This window comes from Ambystoma mexicanum, chromosome 2p, assembly GCF_040938575.1.
Source record: "Ambystoma mexicanum isolate Mex_15411 chromosome 2p, UKY_AmexF1_1, whole genome shotgun sequence".
Classification (NCBI taxonomy): domain Eukaryota; kingdom Metazoa; phylum Chordata; class Amphibia; order Caudata; family Ambystomatidae; genus Ambystoma; species Ambystoma mexicanum.
Window position 1 is genome coordinate 74539396 of NC_090923.1, and position 26554 is coordinate 74565949.

General features: G+C 48.8%; 1 protein-coding gene across 1 annotated transcript in view; it reads left to right on the top strand.

Annotated features, from left to right (window-relative positions):
- The first annotated feature begins 388 nt into the window (after positions 1-388).
- Positions 389-26554, top strand: part of LOC138566223 (laminin subunit beta-1-like) — an 882924-nt gene continuing 856758 nt past the window's right edge. Inside the window, exon 1 of the mRNA XM_069643284.1 lies at positions 389-1784. The gene's annotated coding sequence lies outside the window, so the exon portion shown is untranslated. The remainder of the gene's footprint in view (positions 1785-26554) is intronic.

Consider the following 26554-nt stretch of genomic DNA (forward strand, 5'->3'; position numbering starts at 1 on the left):
CAGGCATCAACTTTCAATGCACAGATGCGTATCACACACATCACCTCTCCAGTGCACAGCTGTTTCTCACCCCACAGCACACCTGGGCCTGTCCCATAGTTACCCACTGGGCCACCCTTCGAAAGTCGCTGCTCATGTGAGCTGCTGAAGTCACGTTAAATCCTTTCGTTGTGACATTTTGTCCTTGAGAAAATCAGAATAAACCCAGGGCACCCACTCCTTTCTGCCAGTTTGGTGCCCGCAGCACCAGCACTCGGGTCGCTGTTGAAACCTGACCTCCCTGTGGGCGGCGGGCTCGGGTGGGGGTAGGAAACAGTATACCTGTGTGCCTGTGCGTACCTGTGTGTGTGCACTCACAGGGTGAGGCTCCGTGGAGCCTCCCACCCCTGGCACCGCTCCTGCTGCCTGGAAGCCTCGGGAGGAGGAGTGGATGTAAGAGGGAGGAGGAGGCCCCGTGGTACTGAGGAATGAGAGGAGAGCTGCACCCTTGCGTGTGTCTGACCAGGCGCTACTGACAGACACCCAGCAAGTCGGTACTGACAGGAGCAGGCAGAGATCACGGGACCAGGCACTGCTGAGGGAAGAGTCCTGGCCAGGCAGTACTGACAGGAGCAGGCAGAGATCACGGGACCAGGCACTGCTGAGGGAAGAGTCCTGGACAGACAGTACGGACAGGAGCAGGCAGAGATCACGGCACCAGGCACTGCTGAGGGAAGAGTCCTGGACAGACAGTACGGACACGAGCAGGCAGAGATCACGGGACCAGGCACTGCTGAGGGAAGAGTCCTGGCCAGGCAGTACTGACAGGAGCAGGCAGAGATCACGGGACCAGGCACTGCTGACGGAAAGAGTCCTGGCCGGGCAGTACTGACAGGAGCAGGCAGAGTTCACGGGACCAGGCACTGCTGAGGGAAGAGTCCTGGCCGGGCAGTACTGACAGGAGCAGGTAGAAATCACGGGACCAGGCACTGCTGACAGAAAGTGTCCTGGACAGACAGTACAGACAGGAGCAGGCAGAGATCACGGGACCAGGCACTGCTGAGGGAAGAGTCCTGGCCAGGCAGTACTGACACGAGCAGGCAGAGATCACGAGACCTGGCACTGCTGACAGAAAGAGTCCTAGCCAGGTAGTACTGACAGGAGCAGGCAGAGATCACGGGACCAGGCACTGCTGACAGAAAGAGTCCTGGCCGGGCAGTACTGACAGGAGCAGGCAGAGATCACGGGACCAGGCACTGCTGACAGAAAGAGTCCTGGCCGGGCAGTACTGACAGGAGCAGGCAGAGATCACGGGACCAGGCACTGCTGCAAGAAGAGTCCTGGCCAGGCAGTACTGACAGGAGCAGGCAGAGATCACGGGACCAGTCACTGCTGAGAGAAAGTGTCTGGCCAGACAGTACTGACAGGACCAGGCACTGCTAACAGAGGAATTCATGGTCGGGCAAATCAGTCATTTCTGACCGGAGCGTCATTGCCATTCATTACTGATCCCACCAGGAACTGCTGACATGACCAGGCGGTTCTGACCGGGTGACGCCAGACCAGTTACAGCTGACAGACAGAGGCCGGATTAGTCAGCAGTGGCAGCAGCAGGCAGGCACAGCAGACAGTGCAAGTCCAGGCGGAACCAGACGCCGCTGCCGCGACCAGCACTACTGTCGGGGGAAGCCAGGACCAGGCCGTGCTGAAGCGTTGCTCTCGCCAGGCACTGCTGCCAGGAGAAGTCCTGAGCCAGCGCTGCTGGCAGGCCCCAGCAGCCGTGCACAAGCACACACGCCGGTCAGGTAAGTGTGCACCTTGCGATCCACACTGCATTCCTCATTCCTCTGGCCAATCTTCTAAGGCGAGTTCCTTCCGGAACACATGAGAGCGCACTTTGCACCTGCGTTGGCCCTGTAGCAGGGCACGAGGTTCACGCACCTGCCGAGTCGTCCGCCCTGTGCCCGGTAGCTGACCAGGAGGAGTGTGTGTGTGCGCGCGCGTGTATTTGTGTGTGCGTGCGGGTGTGTCTGTGTGCAGCGCTGTAACGTGTTTCACTTATTTGTTAGCCAGCACCGCAGTGTGCCAGGAATAGGGGTGGCGAGATGTTGAGGGGCAGTGCACGGGGGACTGGGCAGGTAGTCGCATCATACCACAGTGAGGAGGTGTGTAGCGTGTTGCATGGCCAGTTAGGGAGACTTTGAGGAAGTGCAACGTTTGGAGGGGTGAGTAGACTGTTAAGACTGTGGACATGGAGAGGTAGGCGGTGAGGTAGGAATGCAAGTCCCTGGGTGGGTGGGCGGCTGTACTGGGGTGGGCATTTGGTGCGATTGCAAGATGGAACGTTGGGCAGAAGGCGAGGTGGTCACCTGGAGAGGTAGGGAGGTGAGCACTGAGAGGGTGCAGGGAGGGGGGCGTTTGGCTTCGTGGGGACGCTGGGATGTAGCCAGGTGGGTGTGTAGGCTGGTACTGACTTACTATGTGAGTAGATGGATTGGTGGAGGGGTGTGTGTGTGTGGGGGGGGGGGCGGGCAGAAAGGCAAGTGGTGAAATAGGGAGAGGGGGTTCGGGAAGATTTGAGGCAGGCGAGGGAGAAGGTGGGGAGGTTGGCAGGTGTGCGGGTCGGGAGCATGGCACCTGGACAGATAGAGTCAAGTAGTTGGGGAGGGGCAGGATGATAGGTGGCAAGATGGGGGTATGGGCAGCAGGGCTGGGTTGGTCGTGGGCAGGTGCGAGGGGGGTCGTGTGCAAGTGGATGCTCAGATGGAGGGAGATGTGGGAACGAATTCAGGTGCGGGGGCAGTGGGCTGGGGCGGCAGGTGGAGGGGAATGGAGCAGGTGGTGTGATGAGGATTTCGGACACGATGCAGGTGCGGAAGTAGTGGGCAGAGGTAGAGCAGCTGGGTAGGTTAGGAGGTGCACACCAGGTGGGTATTGTAGGAGGTATGTAGCAGGTGGGCAGGCTAGGAGGTGCAGACCAGGTGGGTAGGCTAGGAGATGTATAGCAGGTGGGTAGGCTATGAGGTGTATAGCAGATGGGTAGGCTATGAGGTGTATAGCAGATGGGTAGGCTAGGAGATGTATAGCAGGTGGGTAGGCTAGGAGATGTATAGCAGATGGGTAGGCTAGGAGATGTATAGCAGATGGGTAGGCTATGAGGTGTATAGCAGATGGGTAGGCTAGGAGATATATAGCAGGTGGGTAGACTATGAGGTGTATAGTAGATGGGTAGGCTAGGAGATGTATAGCAGATGGGTAGGCTAGGAGATGTATAGCAGGTGGGTAGGCTAGGAGATGTATAGCAGGTGGGTAGGCTAGGAGATGTATAGCAGGTGGGTAGGCTATGAGGTGTATAGCAGATGGGTAGGCTATGAGGTGTATAGCAGATGGGTAGGCTATGAGGTGTATAGCAGATGGGTAGGCTAGGAGATGTATAGCAGGTGGGTAGGCTATGAGGTGTATAGCAGGTGGGTAGGCTATGAGGTGTATAGCAGATGGGTAGGCTAGGAGATGTATAGCAGGTGGGTAGGCTAGCAGGTGAAGGACGGGAAGGAGAGCGGACTCTGGTGGAATTGAGGTGAGAAGATGGGGTGGAAGTGGGTGCGGTGCAAGGGTGGAGGTAGTGGGCAGGTGTATAATAGGTGGGTAGGCTAGGAGGTGTATATATAGCAGGTGGGCAGAGGAGGTGGGTAGGCTAGGAGTTGTATAATCAGTGACAAAGCAAGGTGGTGTGTAGCAGGTGGGTAGGCCAGCAGGTGCAGAGGAGGTGGGCAGGCTAGGAGGTGTATAGTAGGTGAGTAGGCTAGGAGGTGTATAGCAAGTGGGTAGGGTAGGAGTTATGTAGCCGTTGGGAAGGCAAGGAGGTGTATAGGAGGTGGGTAGGCTAGGAGGTGTATAGCAGGTGGGTAGGCCAGCAGGTGTAGAGGAGGTGGGCAGGCTAGGAGGTGTATAGCAGGTGGGTAGGCCATCAGGTGTAGAGCCGGTGGGCAGGCTAGGAGGTGTATAGCAGGTGGGTAGGCTAGGAGGTGTATAGCAGGTGGGAAGGCAAGGTGGTGCATTGCAGGTGGGTAAGCCACCAGGTGCAGAGCAGGTGGGTAGGCTAAGAGATGTATAATCGATGGGAAGGCAAGGAGGTGTATACCAGGTGGGCAGGCAGGTGCAGAGGAGTTGGGCAGGCTCGCAGGTGAAGGGCGGGAAGGAGAGCGAGCTGCGGTGGAGTTTAAGTGTGTAGATGGGGAGGAAGTGCGAGCAATGCAGGTGCGGAGGTAGTGGCCAGGTGTATAGCAGGTGGGTAGGCGAGGTGGTGTATAGCAGGTGGGTAGGCTAGGAGGTGAAGACCAGGTGGGCATGCAGGCGGGTTTATAGCAGCTGAGTAGGCGAGGTGGTGTATAGCAGGTGGGTACCCCACCAGGTGCAGATGAGGTGGGTAGGCTAGGAGTTGTATAATCGGTGGGAAGGCAAGGAGGTGTATACCAGGTGGGCAGGCAGGTGCAGATGAGGTGGGCAGGCACGCAGGTGAAGGGCGGGAAGGAGAGCGAGCTGCGGTGGAGTTGAGGGGAGGAGTTTGTGGAGCTGAGGATGTGAGCACGCGCGCAGGTGCTGCTGTTTGGGGTGCGCAGCTGTGGCGTAGAGCAGGCGGATTGGTAATAGGATCGGCCGGTGGGCGAGTTTATAGGCAGGTGCCAGTTGGGGAATTTATCCTCACATTATTTAATGCTCCAGATTACATGACACGTGTAGAGCGGTGAGCCCCTCTGGTGCTTCCAGAGATGTGTCATGCGAGAAGCACATCTGCTCTCTGGTTTCACGGCACAGGCCTCTTACCCCCACCCCCCATGTATTTAATTCATGCAGAGGACGGAGAGGGGAGTCCAGTGAGGGAGAGTGGAGTCCAGTGAATGAAAGGGAGTCCAGTGAGTGAGCGGGGAGTCCAGTGAGGGAGAGTGGAGTCCAGTAAGGGAGAGTGGAGTCCAGTGAATGAAAGGGGAGTCCAGTGAGTGAGCGGGGAGTCCAGTGAGGGAGAGCGGAGTCCAGTGAATGAAAGAGGAGTCCAGTGAATGAGCGTGGAGTCCAGTCAGGGAGAGTGGAGTCCAGTGAGGGAGAGTGGAGTCCAGTGAATGAACGGGAAGTCCAGTGAGTGAGCGTGGAGTCCAGTGAGGGAGAGTGGAGTCCAGTGAATGAAAGGGGAGTCCAGTGAGTGAGAGTGGAGTCCAGTGAGGGAGAGTAGAGTCCAGTGAGTGAGAGGGGAGTCCAATGAGTGAGAGTGGAGTCCAGTGAGTGAGAGTGGAGTCCAGTGAGTGAGCGTGGAGTCCAGTGAGGGAGAGTGGAGTCCAGTAAGGGAGAGTGGAGTCCAGTGAATGAAAGGGGAGTCCAGTGAGTGAGCGTGGAGTCCAGTGAGTGAGCGTGGAGTCCAGTGAGGGAGAGTAGAGTCCAGTGAGGGAGAGTAGAGTCCAGTGAGTGAGAGTAGAGTCCAGTGAGTGAGAGGGGAGTCCAATGAGTGAGAGTGGAGTCCAATGAGTGAGAGTGGAGTCCAGTGAGGGAGAGTAGAGTCCAGTGAGGGTGAGGGGAGTCCAGTGAGGGAGAGGGGAGTCCAGTAAGGGAGAGTGGAGTCCAGTGAATGAAAGGGGAGTCCAGTGAGTGAGCGGGGAGTCCAGTGATTGAGAGTGGAGTCCAGTAAGGGAGAGTGGAGTCCAGTGAATAAAAGGGGAGTCCAGTGAGTGAGCGGGGAGTCCAGTGAGGGAGAGCGGAGTCCAGTGAATGAAAGAGGAGTCCAGTGAATGAGCGTGGAGTCCAGTCAGGGAGAGTGGAGTCCAGTGAGGGAGAGTGGAGTCCAGTGAATGAACGGGAAGTCCAGTGAGTGAGCGTGGAGTCCAGTGAGGGAGAGTGGAGTCCAGTGAATGAAAGGGGAGTCCAGTGAGTGAGAGTGGAGTCCAGTGAGGGAGAGTAGAGTCCAGTGAGTGAGAGGGGAGTCCAATGAGTGAGAGTGGAGTCCAGTGAGTGAGAGTGGAGTCCAGTGAGTGAGCGTGGAGTCCAGTGAGGGAGAGTGGAGTCCAGTGAATGAAAGGGGAGTCCAGTGAGTGAGCGTGGAGTCCAGTGAGTGAGCGTGGAGTCCAGTGAGGGAGAGTAGAGTCCAGTGAGGGAGAGTAGAGTCCAGTGAGTGAGAGTAGAGTCCAGTGAGTGAGAGGGGAGTCCAATGAGTGAGAGTGGAGTCCAATGAGTGAGAGTGGAGTCCAGTGAGGGAGAGTAGAGTCCAGTGAGGGTGAGGGGAGTCCAGTGAGGGAGAGGGGAGTCCAGTGAGTGAGAGTGGAGTCCAGTGAGTGAGCGTGGAGTCCAGTGAGGGAGAGTGGAGTCCAGTGAGGGAGAGTGGAGTCCAGTGAGGGAAAGTAGAGTCCAGTGAGGGAGAGGGGAGTCCAATGAGTGAGAGTGGAGTCCAGTAAAGGGAGGGGAGTCCAGTGAGTGAGACTGGAGTCCAGTGAGTGAGCATGGAGTCCAGTGAGGGCGAGTGGAGTCCAGTGAATGAAAGGGGAGTCCAGTGAGTGAGAGTGGAGTCCAGTGAGTGAGAGGGGAGTCCAGTGAGTGAGCGGGGAGTCCAGTGAGTGAGCGGGGAGTCCAGTGAGGGAGACTGGAGTCCAGTGAATGAAAGGGGAGTCCAGTGAGTGAGAGTGGAGTCTAGTGAGGGAGAGTGTTTCCGGCACAGCAGAGATCACCGATTTAAACTCAGGTTCGCAAAGTCTGAAATAGCCCAACACATGTAGCTCGTGCCATGTGTGCTGCCCAGCAACGCACAATCCCATAACCATTAATGATATACAACCCTGCAACTCCTCATCACCCCCACTCCCCATCACCCCCACTCCCCATCACCACGGACAGGAACAAAAACCCAACAGACACTTATAGTACAGCCCTTGCTTAACCCATGGATACACACACACGCATGCACGCACACACGAACGCACGTGCACACAAACGCACGCACCCACACGTGCAAGGACGCAGACACACACACACACAAATGCAAGTGCACGCACACACGTACGCATGCGCACACAAACGCACGCACCCACACGCACAAGCACGCACGCACACGCACACACACCCAGACGCAAGCACACACACCCAGACGCAAGCACGGACAACACCCTTTCCTCTGACAAACACATACGGCACAGACTCACAAAAACACAACTCCAGAATCCCCCGGATGTATCACGAGCAATGAATCCAGCAGGAAGGGGCAGAGTCAGTCAGTGGCTTGGTGGGTTTAAGCCCTCCACACTCCGGCATATGAATGCAGAAGGCAGCTTCAGCCCCTGGCGCCCGTGGCGCCCGTGGTAAAGGAACGCTACTCACTTCTCACCTCTGAGAGCAGAGTGTTTACACTTTAAGCAATTATTAACTGGCAGCTGTGACACACTTCAGCGGCCGAGGACGGAAGCCTGGCCTGCCCATATCAAGATAACCCCCACGATGAAGCCACAGACTTACTTACCTGCTCTCTTCCTGGTTAAGATGGTCCACGACACAGCCCGTGATTATGATCTCTTTGTGAAATTAAATATACTGTGAAATGTGGTGGGAGGTGGTTCTGAAGGGCAAAAAGGAAGGCTGATAGCTATTCTCCGAGGAAGGAAGGGACGGCAGCACAGTGGGTTCATGCACATACCGCGCCTGTCCATGTGCCACGCATCCAGTTCCTGGTGAGGCACTGACAGATGTGTGTTTGGGAGCAGAGTCAGCTTGTGTGTCAGTGCTACAGAGGGCACACAGCAAAGGCACAACGGATGGTGGCCACTTGGAGAGCATTGGGTGTGTGGAGGTCACTCGTGGCCCCAACCGTGACCTGATTTTGTGGGGCCTCTGTCCTCTGGCAGGAGAGGGTGTTGCTTTAGGCTAAACACATTTGATCTAAACTCACACAAAACCGTGTTTGGGGTGTTCACAGGCCAAAGCACGGCACATGCTCCCCTTGAACTTCCCTTTGGCCCTACTTGGTAGCACAGTCCAATCCAGTGGAGAGGATTGATTCTCTCGTATATCTACCCTTCTAGACTTTTTCCAAACCTCCGTCCACTCTAATCAGATCATGGCTGCTCTCGAAAACAACAAAGCTATTAGACCAGCTATATAGGGTAGATTACACATTTGGGACAATTTCCTTATTGCCATGCAAACGCTTCTATGAAGGAAAAGTGGTACCTAACTTACTTCTGTCCCCAGCGCGTCCGCTCCCGATGGCCGCCATGGAAAGGGAAAAAAGACTCAATTTTCCCTTCCCGGCGGCCATTTCTTTTGACATTTTTTTTAAAATGCTGCAGTGTTTCGTAACAGAAAGAATGCTATTAGTACCCCGGTCTGGCAGGCCGGGGTACTAATAGCTATAAAGCCCTCGCCACGGGGGCATTACCGAGTCATAACTATGGAACCCGGGGCATTACCTGACTCGTAATTCCCCCGCGACTAGGGGTTTATTGCTTAAATATATGCCAGCAGATCCACGCATTCCATCTTTATGATATTTCGACTGAATTTATTATGTACAAAGGACATTCTTTTGAGATATGGTCATGATTCTGAAGCTGTCAACTGTAGATTCTGCAACCAGCCCAAAGAAACTAGTGGGCCCATATTGTTAGAGTGTGTAACTCTGAAAATGCTATTGTGAAAAGCCCTGTTGTGTCAAGGGCTGTTTGTGGCTGTTCCTGGCTGTCTCTACTGACAATTCTCCCTTTTTCTGTGTTATGGTGCTTCGTGCTGTGAATTTTTCCAAGTGTGGCAACCCCTCCCACCTACCCCACAGTTCCATATTGCTAGAGTGCTCGCGCTATTGCGCGCGCGCTATTGTGAAAAGCCCTGTTGTGCGAAGGGCTGTTTGTGGCTGTTCCTGGCTGCCTCTACGGACAACCCTCCTTTTTCCAGTGCTACGGTACGCTTCTCCTGTGGACTTTACATGGACTTTGCTGATACAGAAAAATAGCACCGTGTGTTGATTCTTGCTGTTTAGGTGCGTCGTGCTGTGAATTTTTCCAAGTGTGGCAGCCCCTCCCACATATCCCGCAATTCCATGTTGCTAGCGTGCTCGCGCTTTTGCGCGCGCACTATTGTGAAAAGCCCTGTTGTGTAGAGGGTTGTTTGTGGCTGTTTAGGGCGGTGTGGGCGAGTTGAGCTGCTTGTTACATATTGGTGCTTTAATTATAATTGTATATACTCACCCATAACTCAAATAAGTCTTGAGGAAGTTGTTTTCGTATGGGTATGAGTCTCGTGTTTTCCACGTCATATGCACCACCGTTCCTTGAAATCTTCCTTTCGTTTGGAACAGTGCCAAGTATATTATGCACCGTGCCGTTTTTTCGTCTATTTCTGTGGCAACAAATGTTCGAGAAGCGCTCATGGCGTATGGTATTAATGAGCAAACGTAGCAGCTGTCTTCTGTTGTCTGCTTACCAATGCGAGTCATGTGTTGATACCATATGTTGTTTGAGACGTGTGCTGGATCTTGTATATAATTGTCAACACCTTTATTATCTGAGTATGTGCTGCGTTGTACTTTAGTCTGCTTGTGCGCAATTTTGCTAATATCACCTGACGTAACACCTGTTGCAGCTGGGGATGGGGGTGTGTTAGGTTTGGGTACAGCAATAATATTGGTAGCATAGCTGTACTGCCATACAGAGGCAGCTACGAACCCGGTGATTATCAAAATCCCTATTACCTTTATTACATATGCTAATTTCACCGGCATTTTGCTCTTACCTTGCTGCAGTCCGGCAGCGAATTCTTGCGATGTTAGAGTTGCCCGCCTGAAAATTCTTAATATGCTGGTTAATGTTAGTTGTTAAGCTCTCCCTATCAAATAGTCATTCAGTGCCCAGGCGAAGAGCTGTTCCCACGCTACTCTGAGCGATCTATCTCTTAGGGCAGGTAAGTATGGGTGGAGGTGGGGCATCGAATATTCTATGGCCAAAAGGAACGCTGTGTAGTAAACTCGTACCCTTTTCCTTTTCAGGTACGTTGGCCTTTTTATTTCATATACAAATTGGTGTGACAATTCTTCTGGGTAATTATCGTCTGAGGGTACCATCTACTCCTGGGCAGTGAATTTGTTAGTTATCTACTTCTTAGCAATACAATAATACGCGGTTCCTGCATGTGCGAGAGGAAAGAAAAGAGAGCATTCACGTGTTTACATGTGTATTTGTGCGAGGCAATGTCCTTTAGTACAGTTACTACTGTAATGGGTACAGGGGTCAGTGGATGGTGGGCAGGGGGTGTTTGTGTTCAACCGGTGGGCGTTGTTTTACTCTTTGAGCGTGTGATCATGGGGTGGGCTGGATGGGGATCACCCCTTTCTTCTTCAGTTATTGTCTCTGGGGAGTCTGGGGAGTGACACGGTATGGGAATACTTGGGCCGCTGGCTGTGGTAGAACTTCCTTCTTCTGTTGTCGATGTTGTTGCTGTTCTCTCAATGGACCTGTCGGTGGCGCTGGGGCGGGTCTGTTGTCTGTAGATCTTTACGTCGTGTAGGTGGTTCCAGGCACGCCTGTCCTGTAACTTTACTGCTCTTGTTGATACTTCCTCTACCAGATGGGGACCAGTAAAGCGTGGGTCATTCCATCTCCTATTGAAGTTGCGAAGTAGTACGTGGTCACCTTTAGCAACCTTACACAGTCCTTCCTTTTCCAGTTCTTTATCCGCGTCTTCTTGTTGGCTTCTATTAGACCCGCCCCCTGTGCGCTCGAGCTGTTGGGACACAAACACTACACTAGTAATCAAAGAAGACACATATTGGTACATTTCATCACCCAGAACACTTGCAGAGCTTTCATGGTCGGTAAATGCTCTTGACGTTGGCGTTAGGAGAAGGCGCATTTGACGTCTGGTAACCACCTCATGGGGAGTGAGGTGGTGGTCGGACCCTGGCCTATTCCTCAGCTCAAATAATGCTAATGGAAGACAATATAACCAACTCTTCTTTGTTGTTTGCTGTATCTTTGCAATTGCCTCCTTTAATAGGCCATTCAGGCGTTCACATATACCGTTGGCCTGTGGGTGGTATGCACATGCAAATTTATGTTTAATGTTCAGCAGCGATGTGATGTGCTGAAACATCTCGTTTGCAAAATGTGGGCCGTTGTCTGACCTTAACACCTCGCACACTCCCCACCTGGGGAAGACCTTCCTCACTAGGAACTTGGCTGCTCTAAATGCATCTGGGTGTGAACAGGGCCCTGCCTCAATCCACCTAGAGAATGGGCATACTACTACAATCATATACCTATTTCCTTGACATATATTGATCATATCAACATAGTCAATGTGGAGATGCCAGAAAGGTCCCGCTGGCCGGGGTATAGTACCTCTTATCACCTTTAGAGTGTGGCCGGCCGTAAACTGTTGACATGTGATACAGTTACTGATAAAATTCGACACATGCGAATTTAACTCGGGGCAGAACCAGTCTTCCCTAATTCGTGCTGCAATTACTTCCTTGCCTGTGTGGGCTGGATGATGTAGTTGGCTCAGGGCAGTGTTCAAAAGTGCCAATGGTATTACAACCTTTCCAGTGCCACCCTGGCGCCATAGTGCGTCAGTTGGGGACATTGTACATCCTCTTTTTACCCATATTTCCTTTTCGGCCATTGGTGCAGCCGCTTGTAGCTCCATAATCTGTGTGGCTGGGAGATGGGTGTACCCTTCTCTTAACAACATCTCTTTTGCTATTCCCCTCCCTCTCCCTCTCTGTGACTCTGGGGGGTTCCATATCTCACCAAAGTATGCAGCATACTTCGCATATGCGTCTGCTGCTGCATTCCCTTTTGAGACGTGATCTTCACCATTGGTGTGTGCGGTGCATTTTACTAAACCTAGTTCCTGGGGGTCATTTATTACTTCAATCAGTTCAGCCAATAAGAGAGCATGTTGCACTGGGGTGCCATCAGCTCTCCTAAACCCTCTTCTTCGCCATTTCGACAACCCTGAGTGGACAGTTGATGTAACATATGCGCTGTCGGAATATATAGTCACTCGTTTGTCAAAGCTTTCCTTCAACGCCAAGATCAGTGCGACCAGTTCAGCTGCTTGAGCGGAGTAATGCTGTGGTAATTGTACACATTTCACTGCCACACACACCGGTACCTCCATCATTTTCACCACTGCTGCCCCAGTCCTCCTCACACCATCCCCCTGATCGATGGTTGATGACCCATCAATAAATAACAGCTCACCCCCCTCTAGTGCGTTTTCCTCAACTTTTCTAGTACATGAGTACATTTCAGTTGTTTCAGTACAGTCATGGGCATAGTCTCCCTCCTCAATTACTTCTGCTAGGAACCTTGCAGGGTTGACCGTGCTACATCTAACAATTGACAGTTCAGCTCTGGATAGAATGATCTCATAACCTGATGCCCTTTGCGTGGTTAGGGTGGATTTAGGTTTATTCAATATTGCAAAAAGTGCATGTTCCACAAATAGTGTAGTTGGGCACCCCATGGTTATTGTTGATGCTTTCTCCACCGCAAAAGCGGCTGCGGCGAGACCCTGTTCGCAGGGGAAGTGGCCTAACATTACAGGATCTAAGTGGCCACTGTAAAATGCTACTGGTTTGTAGCCCATGCTTGTTTTTTGAGCCAACACGGCTTTCATTACTGCTGAGTCGCAATGTGAAAATATAAAAAATCGCCGCTCATAGTCTGGGGATGCCAGCACCGGAGCAGTTGATATCGCAACTTTTAATTCATCAAAAGCTTCTTTCATTTCCCTCGTCCACCCCAATTTGTTCTCCCCTTTATTAGCTTCCCGTAACGCCTCAAGCAGGGGTCCTATATATGAACTGTAATCAAATACCCAAGCTCTACAGTAGTTGCAGAGCCCCAGGAACTGCTGCAGTTACCTTACAGTTTGTGGCATTGGAGTGGCCCAAATAGCTTGTGCTCTTTGTGGTGCGATCTTTCTTCCATGTTGGGATATAAGCTGACCAATGTAAAGTACCTGTTCCTGACAGTACTGTATCTTTTCCATGTCTACCTTGTAACCTTGGTCAGCCAATATCGTCAACATCTTTAATGAGTCCTCTCTGCATGTTTTTTCGTTTTTACTGCAAATTATTATGTCATCCACGTACTGCAACACCGTGCTTTCTACTTCAATGTTACCCAAATCCATCTGTATCACTCTGTTGAAAATTGAAGGTGATTCACGATACCCTTGTGGTAATCTGGTGTGCTTCCACTTAGCGTTTCTGTAAGTGAAGCTCGTCAGATCTTGTGAGTCTGGGTGTAATGGTATTGAGAAAAAAGCATTTTTAAGATCGATCACTGTAAATCGTGATGCTTCTGCTGGAATGCCACACAATATTGTGGCCGGGTTTGCCGCTACGGGATATTCCGCTTCTACTATGTTGTTCAAGGGCCTGAGGTCCTGTATAAAGCGCCAAGACCCTCCTTTAGCCTTGCGCACTGGGTACACAGCCGTATTACATGGTGATTCTGAGGGGACCAATATACCATTATTTATAAGGGCCGTTATGGTTTCATATATGCCCTCATCTGCCTCTTTTGATAGTGGGTACTGTTTTACTCTGGGGAGTATTGCACCTTTTTTCAATTTTATTTTTACTCCCCCTATACTTTTTATGCAGCCCACGTCATAGGGGCCAGTAGTCCACAATGATTTGGGTACCTTTGACATATCGTCCTTAAAGAAAGGGACCGGGGTGCATGTGGGTGCCTCAAGTGCCATTGCAATTTTCTGTGCTACTTGTTTGTAGGCCACTCTAAGCCATATTTCCACACTCATCATAAACACCATTTCACCTTCCTCCTTTTCATCTGAAAACAGCTCTTCATCTGACACCTGGGTGAGCCTACATCCTTCTGCTAATGCTATCACTGCCCTCCATGCTCTTCCTTCTTTGTCTTGGGCATGTACAGCAGTATAATCAGCTGTTGCAATAATGCTCTCAATATCCATTGAAACCACCTTCCCTTCTGGTTCATTAACAGGTGTTTCTGGTCTGAACAGATAGGCTGCTGGCCTTCTCCATATTTTCCCTTCTATCCCTGGCATCCATGCAATTGCCATGTTGGTTCCATACTGGAACAGTTCACCATCTACTAGCTCCGCCCTAATCGCTGTCTGTCCACAGTATGCCTGCATAATTTGCCGTGCTGTGAGCATGTTAATCCCTGGAGTAGAGCAAATTATGCCGTCCTCAGTAAAGGAGATCGTCATATTCAACCTGTTCATTATATCTCTCCCCAGTATATTTACTGGTGAAGCACTATAATATAAAAGTGGAACTGACAGATCGTAATCTCCAATAGATAAGGGAATGTTATCAGTAAAGGGAACCAACCCTCTAGCCCCAGAGAATCCTTGGGTGTTCATGGTCTCACCTGACATCTTAAATTTACCTTCCCTTATGCAAGACCGGGTCGCCCCGGTGTCAACAAGGAATGATAATTTTTTGTCACCTATCGTTACCTCTATGCGTGGTTCCTCCGCACTATTAGGTGTTACTGACAGGATGGGACACACCAAGGCCGTCTGTGGGCTGTCCTATTGGGGGTACAACGACTGGCCATTCCCGGTATAAGGGTTGTGTCCCAAAACCGTCACCCTACCCAATTGTGTTTGTGGTATTTGTGGTTGTTGTGTGATCGCTACCTGTTGTTGTGGCAATGTTTGGGGCTGTTGTTGTGTTAATTGTTGTTGTTGTTCATTTCCTTGTGGCAACATTTGCTGTTGTGGTATGCCTTGCTGTACTTGTGCGGGCCGTGGTTGTCCCTCATTACTCCATGATGGTGTTCCTGGTCTAACTCTACACGTGCGTGACATGTGCCCCAATAGTCCACAGCTCCAACACACCGGTGGTTCCCTATTCTGCCATGGAAAGCTCCCTGTGTTGTCCTGGTATACTGGTTGCCCTGTGGGATAGGAATTTCGAAATCCTCCCACCTGTGGTTGGGTACCATACCCGTACCCTCTCCCCCTCGTAAGTCCTCCTCTCCCCCTGTTATAATTGTAATATCCAGCTCCTTGCATTGGGTATCCTCCTCCCATGTTGGGCGTGTATGGTTGGAGTGGCGGCACCTATTGTGTTGTAATCTGTGAAGGTGGTATTTGGGAGGAATCTTGTGCAGCCACTACTTGTGTGGGGCTTTGAGTCATTGTTGTAGGTGTAGTTATTAGTGCCCTTTCCATTGTGTACTTAGTAAGCTTTTTTTGTACTAGTTTAGCTTCTTCCGTTTTCCTGTCCTCTTCCTTTTGTTTCATTTTCCCTTGCCATGTCCTACAATGATGCACTATAGTCAGTTGTATTTCGGGCCATGGTTTTGCTTCCATTCCCACTACTTTCTTTAGTTGTTTCTGAACTCCTTCCGGGAGCCCTTGTACCAGTATATGGTAAAATATTGCTGGTGTTTTATCCCATTGTTCTCTAGTTTCCATGCGCCACTTCTCTTGGATTTCCTGAATATAATCAACAGGATCTTCGTTCTCATGCATTTTGCGGGATGTGATTGCTCCTATATCTGAGGTGTCTGGGTACTGTACCCTCAATGCCTGCCATAGTGCATGTCTGCAGTTTGCGAACGGTGCCCCATCGTGCAATGTATTTGTTATTGTTACCCCATGAAATCCCGCTCTTTTCCATATGTCATCCGCTCTATCCCCTAATATTGATATTAAAAGGCCCTTTACATCTCCTACTGCTAGCTTCTGTCCTGCGGTGTGTTTTTCCATTTCATATATCCATTTACCCGCACCTCCACTTAATGATGGGAGCCTACATTTGATATTTTCTTTATTGGTATGCTTCCAAGGAACATACTGTGGTCTAACTCCACCTCTCTCCAACAGTGGCATTAAATTATGTTTCGGTTCACCCTTTGTGTTCCATAAAATTGAGTCCTCACACCCTTCCTCCTCTTCTCTTTCTTCCGCATTTTCACTTTCGTTTGTATTTCCCCTGCTCATACCTCTTTCTTCTCCATCTTTTCCCCTTCTTCCATCTTCCTCTGTATTTAATGTGGGCATGTGTACACCTCTTTCCTGCCTGCGACTAGGGAGGTCTCTAAGCCGCCATGTATAGGGTGTCAGTTCGTCTGTGAAGGGAGCTAGTTTTATTTTGCGTAACGAACGTGATGTGGTTGAGCCTGTAGGGTGCGATAGGGGAGGGCGTGATGGGGATGATGGGGATGGGGATGTTGCGTCCTCATTTGCCCGTCTTTCCTCTATTCCTGTCTTTCCCTCCTCACTTCTCTCCATCTCATCCTTTCTCCTACTGATCCATGGTGAGTCCATGTTGGACCGGGTGATGTATAGTTTATCTAAGCTTTCCCTTTCACTGTTTCTTCCTTCATTTTCCGCTCCCTCTTCCTCACTACAAAAGCTAGTCATAAACGGCACCCCCCACTCGGTCTTTTTCCCCTTGATCGTTACTGTATGTAAATCTATTAGGTCCAGTTCTCCTCTTTCCCCTTTATCAACCGCTCCCCTTTGTGCTGATGTTGTTGCTACTTCTGTGTCATGATATATATTCCCCCATCTTCCACTCTCTCTTCCCCTATCTCCTCTTTCTCCTTCATACCTTTCCTCCATCTCCTTATTATTTTCCTCCCTCTTCCTTTTCAATTCCTCCATCACTTCACTTCTCATCTGTTCTAATATTCTCTCATCCTCTTTCACCCTCTCCCATTTCGCCCTTTCTTTTTCTACTATACTCTCCATCACCCTCTCTTCTTCGTATTTCTTAGTTGATTCTGATAGTAACCTCCTCCTCCATATTGCCATTTCTTTTTCTTTTTCTTCTTCTTCCCTTTTCTTTTCCCGCAGTACTACTCTTGATACCCTTTCTGCTGCTGCTTTTACCCTGTCAGCTTCTCTCCTTTGCTCCTTAGTTCGTTCCCTTATTTTTTCCAATTCGTTCTTACCTTCTTTCCTTTTCCTCGCTCTCTCTCTCTCTTCCCTCTCAAGCTGCTTGGTCAATTCATTCTGTTCATCCCTTAGTTTTGCTAATCGTTCCTCCAAAATCTCTTCCTTTTGTCTTAACAGCTCTTCCCCCTTCAATTCACTCTCCCTGGTATTATCCTCATCTGTTTTCTTCACTACCTCCCTCTCTTCTCCCGTTAATGAACCTCGTAATTTTAATAATATCTGTGCAGCTACCCATTCATCATTTCCTATCTCCACAGTCTGGTCTTCTCCAGTCCTCCCTTCCCCTGCTGGCATTTTCCTATGAGCTATGAGCACTGTATGTCGGGTTCGAGTATCCCTCAGCTGCCCTTAACTGTCCTCTTTAAAGGGTACAACCCCCCTCCCTCTGTTTTTACTCCCGCTACTATGGGTATATCATTGCTCGGTTCCTTTTTTATTTCATCTGCTTTATTATTCTTTTCTCCTCCCTCACCTCTGTTCCCCGTGTTCTTTGGGTCCTCATACCCCTGTTTCCCATTCTCTTCTTCCTCCTTAATCTCTGTTTCTTCTGGTATTTCCCCCATAGTGAATATTCCATTTGGTCCTGGTCGGGACCCCTGGAACATCCTCCATAAATTAAACACCTCCATGTGGTTTGCCAACTTCTTCCCTTTATATGTATTGTGCAGATGATTCAATAGTGAATGTTGGGCATATGGATCGAAGCTACCGTTAGGCGGCCACGGTGTTAGCATTTTGTTATCCGTCCCCTGGGTCCATTCTATGCTATACTTAATCAGTTTCTCCCTATGGGGTGGCAGTGTTATGCATATGTATTGTAGTGGCGTGGTGAGGGTGTTCCCCCACCCTCCCGATCCTGTTCCGTATGACATAGTAGCGCTCCACTCGCTACCCTCCCTTAATCTGGTGTCAGTTTATCCCACTAGTAGTTTACAATATACAGCCTTATATCGTTACCTGGCCCCGTAAGTTTGGGGATTTACGATAGTCTGCTTAAGGGAAATTATAAAAATATAGTATGTTACATTTGTACATTTTCCTCTGCCCTTCTTCCTTTATACAACACCCTTACGGCCCCCTGAGGCCGAGGCGCACGTAGCCCCCTGCGGCTGCGTACCCCTTATTACGTGCTTATACAGTCATCCTGTTTTCACGTGCTCCTCCCCCTTCTACACTTGCCGTGGCCGGCGTTCTCCGTGCGCAGCCACGTTCCCCGTTTCGCCTTTTCTCAATCAACTCGTTTTACCGTTTATCTCCGTTTCTACTGCCTTACCACCGTTCTTTTCCTCAACACTCTCACAACGAGGATGCCTCGTGTTTGCGATATCCTATGAAAACCCTATTGGTGACGTCACCGATCACGTAGAGCTACTGGTAAGTTCTTCATATACTCTTTTAAATCCAGAATACACCTGCAATCTACCCCCGTTAACCCCACAGCTGTCTTCCTGTCACTCCTGGAACAAGGTAATCAAATCAACACTATAATCGGACTGCGCACGCTGCGTCGCCTCGCGTGTGATACGCCCCTCGACAGGAGGGCTTAACCAGCCAATTATCTTCCGTATTTAGGCAACTTAACTAGCTACCACCTACAGGGAAACGTCATCTACCTATCGAGTGCCTTGCTCGAACAATAGGGAACCTCATCTACTCATTGATCAATAAATGCCAAATCGTAGGAAACCACACACACACACACCCTTACACGTAGTCGCGGCCTAGGCCAATCAGTTTCTACGAGCGGCCACACGTGATGTTTTCGTGCTCCGCCCCCTTCTCTCGCGTTACGTAGCCAACTGCTCTCGCGCTTGTTCAACTGTCATTCATTCTATTTCTAACACTAAACTATCAAACCTTCGCCGTTCACCTGTGCAACACCTCCCGCCTCCCGTATTTAATTCTTCCCCCCTCCCTCACAATTTCACATTGTTTGTTGTGCGTGGCATGCTCACCAAGTTCTCCTGATGCGGGGCCGCTCGACTGCGTGCACCCCTCCAAGCGGCTCGCCACCTCCCCTCGTCTGGACCACGTCTGGACACTCGCCAACCGCGGGCGGGATACTTCTCAACCGGCTCCCGAGGGCCAATATTCGGATTGCGCTGTCCGGTCTTCTCGCAGTTCCGCGACGGTCCTGTAGTCCTCAGAAGGGGGCGACGGCAGAGGGGGCCGCGCCGCCGGGCCTCCTCGCAACTGGAGTGCCTGGAAAAAGTAAAAGTAAAAATGCTGATCTTAAACAGATCTCAGCAGTGCCTCCAGCTTGTCGGGGGGAAATTCTGCCGGGGTCGGCCGGGCCGTCCGCAGACCTCCGGGCAGGGAGGCCCCAACTCCTCCCGTATATCCCAAAGGAGATAGAGTATGAGACACACACAAGAAGCAATGTGACTCTGCTGTTTATTAAACACAAACGGCAGGGATGGGTCAAGGATCATACGCGTCTGACCTGACACACACACAATCGTGGGGCTCGCAGGCCCTTTTTACTGTAGTATGACGCGCTACCTGCGTCACTTTAGAAAATTAACAAAAAACCTATCGCCACTCTTAATTGGTTGCTCGAGTGGTAGGGTTAGTATAGCATACGTATAGAGAATAATATGAGTGGCCGAGGGTTAGTCAGGTGATATATCTGGGTTGTCCCTACAATTAGATACATGAGAATTGTTACATGAAGACTCCTAATGATTGGTTGATGTTAATGGCGTCAGTGATAAGAGCCCCATGTTCTGATTGGTGCGCCCGTGAGCTTCCCAGCCTGGGACCATCGCTGTTCCCAGCTCTCGGTGTACCTGCAATTTGCAACAATGTTTCACTATTGGTACATGCAGACAATGTGAAGACTTATTCATGAGCTGGACGGCCGACTACTCCCACCGTTGCAGATGTCCATTGATCCTTTCAAGTGTATCTGCCTGTGTCTTGTAACGAGGGATCCAGACGCCTCCTTCCTCCTGGGTTTGGCATCTCGTCAGGTTCGGCTTGGTCACGTGGGATGGGACCGTGTTTGAGGCAGAATTCTGCACAATTAATATTGTTTTTCCACTGTGTGCCTGGTTTAATTGCAGGTGCGACTTTGATGTTGGTGCGCGGCGTGCGAGGTTGCAACATCGTGCCCTTGATGGTCTGCTTTTGGATTGTGGGTTTGCAACATTACGACCTTGGCTGTCTGCTTTCCCCAGGCTCATTCTGCAGGATCAGCAACCTGACTCTTGTTCTGTTAATCGTCCACGAGAGCTCTTGCTTGCGGCCTACTTAGGCCTAGTATATAGGTGGAACCGTCTGGTGCACAGGCGCTTTAGGTTATAGTCTCATATTGTCTTATGACCAGTATCGTGTCTTTGTTATAATTCTCATTACGGCACCTAAGTGTAGGAGAAGCGTAAGCAAGCTCTTTAGATGAGTTCATGGTGCGTCTTGCGTTTCTGCATTTTTGAAAGCCTATGTGGAAAATAATAAAGATGCACGTCCGTGAGTATGTCTGTCGCCTACGTCATAGCACTGAGTATATTCTTCATGTAGACTGGTGCGGGAGTGTCCAGTGTGTATGTTGGCACAGGTGTGCTATCCGTTGGCTAGGTCGTCATGGCATCTCTAACGACGTATAGTTTTAGTCCAGTTGATCCATGCCGCAGGCATCGGCATGGGCAGGGCGGGCTGCTGGGCAGGCAGATGGACACATCCGTATGTTCCTGTACCAGGGTATCTGGTCGTCTGGTAGATGGGCAAACTCTTCTCGTGGCGGGTGCTTGGGCCGTGAACCTTTAGGCCAGGCGCGAGAGGGGAAAGAGGGGAGTCTGTTTTTCCATTTTCCCACTTCAGTTTTGGTTCTGTTGTTGGATCACATTCATTCCTATAAACGTTGGTCTGCTTCTTGTTTAGATCCTTATCAGCAGGCATCACTCACGTCTTTCTGGTTATTTGGCAAGCCCGTAGATTTACTCCTTATACGCTCAAGTCTAATATGCCATCGAAATTGGCCACTTTAAAACTTGTGCAACGTTTCAAATGTACCCCGCTCAAAGAGAAGCAGTCCATGTGCATGCGGAAAACTTGTGCTCTCTCTGCGATGAATAAGGCGGGGGTGTCCTCTGTGGACATACGCTCGTTTTACTCGGTGGAACTAAACAAAACAGCTCCAACGAATCTTAGCAGAGATATTGTAGTGGATACTGAGCCTCCTGCAACTGTCCAAATGTGTCCACCTGACGATATTACGGATAAAACCATGATCTCTCTCCCGGCTTCTATTCCATCAGTAACACATAGTTCTACTAACAACTTCAAGTTGCCCTCTCTTGAACTAAGCGTGGGGAGGCCAGAGGTTTCAAACCACCCCGAGCTCAACCATCGTGAATCTATTTAGGAGTTAATTAAATTAATATTTAGTCAAATATGCTAAAGGTCTACACAATTGCAACCCACCCACTATTAAGAGGAAATATTAAGTAAGGCAGATCCCCCACACACTTGGTTTCAGATGGATTAATCTACTTAGGTTAGACCTCTGTTTATGGCACTCAGGAAAGACAACAGGGCTCCTCTTTGGACAGCACAGGGGTCTGGTCACACACTTCAATCAAAGATAGTCACCAGCATCCATCCCTCGTTCAGCTCTCCTTAATCATATGGCCTGATTAGCTTTCAGGTTTTCCCAGTTTCTGTCTCCCATGCAAGGTTAAGTCTCCATCAATTTGAGGCCAATCCATCCAGGAAATATCAGGCAGCTGTGTCGGGATTCATACAGACAGATTATGTAAAGTTACCTTCAAGATGTTTTGGCAGCTCTCCACAAGAAGTATTTTTAGGCACATTTTTCTCTCTGGCAGGTGCAGCCACTTTTTAACCCTGAAGTCCCACCCCTGAAATATTAAGAGCTGAAGGTGTTAATTTATTAGCCTTCTCTGCTAATAGGCCCTTGGAGTTCTATGATTGAAGTGATGGGAAGAGGTCCACACCTACTGTAATACATTATTTTTTACATGTCACCTTTTGTACTCAAAACGTCCATTCATGGCAAAAATTAGCAATTTACCAATAAGCGCCACAATACATAGATATTTACATTCCCCCAATCATGACGGATCTGTGGAATTTATTTTCGTTTCTGAAGTGTATCGCACATGTGAGATATGGTCTTTCACCCTTTATGCAAATACTATAATAATTAGGTTGGTGACATTTTCTACCCAGATAGCTTTTTTAATAAGCCATCAGCTCCCCAACGTTCGCATTCATAACATTTTCAGGGAAGCTAGAAACACATTTCTGGTTATAGCTTAATTTCTGCAACTCGAATTTGGATGAAAGTTATATAAACACCAACGCCTTGAAATCAGCTTTAAAATGTCCAAACCCTATCACAGTGCAAAAGTTACTGAGTAAAATACAATTTTTAATGTAAGCAAATGGCCATATTGTTATACATAGATTTGCTCAGTTTAATTTCTCTATTTTAATTGCGGGGAGGCCACGGCATCTGTTCTAGTCTCTAGGCCCAATGTTGGCTTAAGGCTGGGGTAAATAATAATAATAATTTGTTTTTTATATAGTGCTTTAATCTAAAGCGCCTTACATAGGACATATTTACATACATTACTGTTAGTACCCAATCAAAATTGGTACTCATTTATCGACCTTGGAAGGATGAAAGGCTGAGTGGGTGCTGAAGAGATTCTTATCCTTCAGCATATAGCTCGTGTCTGCCCTCTGAACATCATAAGGCCATGCTGTCATTTGTCTTTGCAATCTGTAGAACACCACGTTTCAGATCTACAGTTTGTATTTTGTTTAAGAGCTGCACCCATGAAGGGCTGGCTCTGTTGTTGATATGGCTGTCATACATTCCTGTTATGCGTGAGCCTAGGCCTTCTGCTCAGGCTTCAAAGAGATTTGGCTTTCAGCTGGACATCAGAGCATTGCATGTCAGGGGGGAAGGTAGCTTTGAATCTCTGTGTTGAAGTCAGCCACACTGACCAGAATTCTGTAACTCCCATGCCTCAATATTTTGATTTAGACATGAGGTCTTCCTTTTATTTTTAACATGTTTGAACATCACTGTTCATTTTATCATCATGATAAGTTCAATCTTTAGCAACATCTTTTCCATTTTTGAAATGGACACACCTCTGAGCAGTTTCAGTATTTGCAAAACCCTGACTTTCATATAGAATCATTATTTTAATGTTCTTGGCCTAATCCCTTACATGCAAGGCCATTTTGTATCTGTGTCTATCCCTTGCTGTGCACCTCCAGTATTTTTAATGCGGCAGCTGAAACTGACAGGCTGCCTTTTCCTTTTGTCGTTCACAATGTGCATTTTCCATTTAACAATGCTTTTCACATTAGAGGCCTAGCCTGGCCTTTCCTTTCCCATTATTATGAGCCTGTCATTAAACCCCACACTTCCCTGCAATAAGGAATCCCTCCAGGCAATATCAAAACCCTACCTGCAATAATGAATCCTACCATGCAATAACGAATCCCTTCCTGCATTATGGAATCCCTCCATGCATTATGGAATCCCTCCCTGCATTATGGAGTGCCTCCCTGCAGTAATGAATCCCTCCAGGAAATGACCAACACTGCATTTGGTCAGGCCATGTGGTTCGAGTTTTTGGTATTTTTGGGGAGATCCCCATCATCACAAAAGAAGGGAGTGCCCTCTTAAAGGCCTCAAACTCACCACATTATTTCTCCATTCCAAAATATTATACTCTCGCCATCAAAAAATTCCTGGATGTGATACGGGGGAACACAAGGATTCTTGCCACACAACGGCACCATTTCAAACTGAGGTGCCAGTTGAGTAAGATCCTGGGTTAAATTCTGAACGTGCTAAGCTCAGAACTAAATGCCAACATTTAGAAACCAATGGCATAAAAGCCATCCTTTGAGTTAGATTCAATGCCTTAAACGCCTTAAAAATCACAGGAAAGGTTGGCTTTTTTTCCGCAAAACCTGTTTTACTGACTAATACATCATGTTAGCAACATTTGTAGAGTGCACTGTCGCCCAAAGCCATCATGGTGCTATTTAAGAGAAAACTCATGATATGATATGATATGATATGATATGATATGATATGATATGATATGATATGATATGATATGGCATTTATAACGTGCCTATACACAAGTGTTTCAAAACATAAACTCTCTGAATAAACCATCAATCGTTCCTCTGGCCAGTCTGTATATGAAGAAATCACGCAATCATATTTTAGCACTGCAAGGGCAATTTTCCAAAACAAATATCCCCATCCCCCCACCCCATCACAAAGTTGCCATTGGAACCTTTATTCTCTCTGGGTTCCCCGCTGCACCTCACTATATCTAGGGCATTATTATGGGTTTTGTGGCCCCAGTGAAACCAGGGGCTATTTCAAATAATTCCTATTAAAGCAAACACAACACTTAATAAAAAAAAGCGGCATGAGGTAAATCCAAATGTTTATGGGTTTGGATATACTCATTATTCTGTTGTTACCGAAACAGCAGAGGTAATTTCTCCCTCCACCAACTTAAAAAGAAATAACTCCTGTCCCATACATGACAGGGAACATTAGTTCATCTCTATCTGCTTTAGTCCAAAAAGTCCAAAAAGATGTTGGTCGGTGATGGGGGTGGGGGGTCTGGGCTACGTCAAAACATGGTTTCATGCATGCAGATGTGAAATGTCCAAAAGGATCAGTAATGATACTTCTGTGCATGTTCTCATTATGGGATAACAGTGGTGAGTATCCATATTGCAATTTGTATTTCATTGAGTGGTGTTTGACAAAATCATATAGACTTTTTGCAAACACAATAATTGCAGTCTCTTTGACACCGCACACTGGCCTGCATATAGGCCAGGAGCCGAGGGGTCACTGAAATGCAGCCCTTTGGCTAATGAAGGCCCTGCACCGTTCAGGGTGACAGAGAGCCGAAGGCTTCCAGCTGATACAATACGTTTGGTGGCCCTTTTACCTGCCCTGAGTACACTATACTACACCCCATGCAGTAAATGCAGCACCTTTACAAGATACCATTACTGCCACTCGGTCCGGCAGTATTACCGCCTGATTACGAGTCCTGGTAACGGTTGTAAATCCCCATTCCATGGAGACCCATGAAGGATTTTGATGGTAATACCAGCTATTTTAAGTGCCTGATTTAGGTGCCTCACCGGCAAACTTGTAGTTGGCGGTGCAGCAACATGCTGGTATACGTCAATACGGGCACGTTCATTCCACACCGGCCAACTCATAACCAGCCACAAAGTGTTATAGACTAGTTCTGAAGCCGCGCCAAAGTTGTATTAGAGTGGAAAATCCGGGGTCAATTGGGTGCATCTGAAACAATGAGAAAGTGGTAGGGGACAATTCTGGGGGCAATGTGACAGTGAGACTGGACACTTCTGGATAGATGGAAAAGTAGTATGAGGTCCTTCGGGGGAATGGCATGCAGCAATTGCAAGGAAATATAAAAGGGAAATGGAACAACACTGGGAGCATTGTGGAACTGATATGAAGTTATTAGTGTGTAAGTGGTATAGGGCAATCTTCTGTGGGTAATATAAAAGTGGCACAGGGCTTCTCTCTGGGCAAGGTGAAAGCGGCATGATTCAGTTTTAAAAGCATTATGGAATGGGGCAACTTGAGAGCAATGTGGAAGTGACACCCTGCAAATCTGTGACAATACCTGAGTAGCACTGGGATCAATGATGTCTGTAACTTGCAAATGGCAATGGGCAATATACTGTGGGCAATGTTAAAGTAGCACAAGGCAGTACTGACAACAATATAAAAGTGGCACGAGGCAGCTCTTCAGACAATGTGAAAGTGGAATGCATGAAATCAGGGGGGCAACGTGCCACAGTCCAATTCTGGAGACAATGCAAATGTAGCACAGGGCAATGGCACGCCAGCAATATGAAAGCGCCACGTGGTAGCTTTGTGATGAATGTAAATGTGTTTGGGAATTGTGTGACAACATGGAAGTAACATAAATCAGAAAATGTGAAGGTGGGCTTGGATAATCCAAAAGTGGTGCGGAGAAGTCGTTAGTGGGGAAATTTGAAAGTACTATTTTGGGGCAGTGGAGATTGGGCATGGGAATGTTCAAAGGGTAATGTAGAAACCAGTGGTTCTATGTAATTTCTTCTAATTTATTTAATTGAAATAGAAATCCAGCAATTTCTTTTTTTTTTACTGGAAGCTTTTGCCACAAATATATATATACGGGGGAGAACCCCACAACCTCCTGTAACCTCACTACATTAATTATTAACCTAAACCCACCCCCACATATAGTTCCTGCAAAATAGGTAAATTGATGATTTTTACCTCCATGAAATCTACTGCGGCACAGACTCCCTATACCGAAACTAGCATAGCAGTGTCCTGACGCCCTGATTCACAGAGCGGTGCAAAGTTACTTTGCACCAGTGCAAAGTGACTGCTCCACTTCTGCACCTGTGCAAAGTCACTTTGCACTGCAAAAATACACTTTGCACCGCTCTGTGAATCAGGGTGTTTGTTGGCAATGCAAAGTCACTTTGCACTGCGCTAAAAGTTCCATGAATCGGGCCCTTAATGGAGGAAACACATTGTTAGAAAGACATGGGGCCTCATTAGGACCCAGGCGGTAAGGGGTTT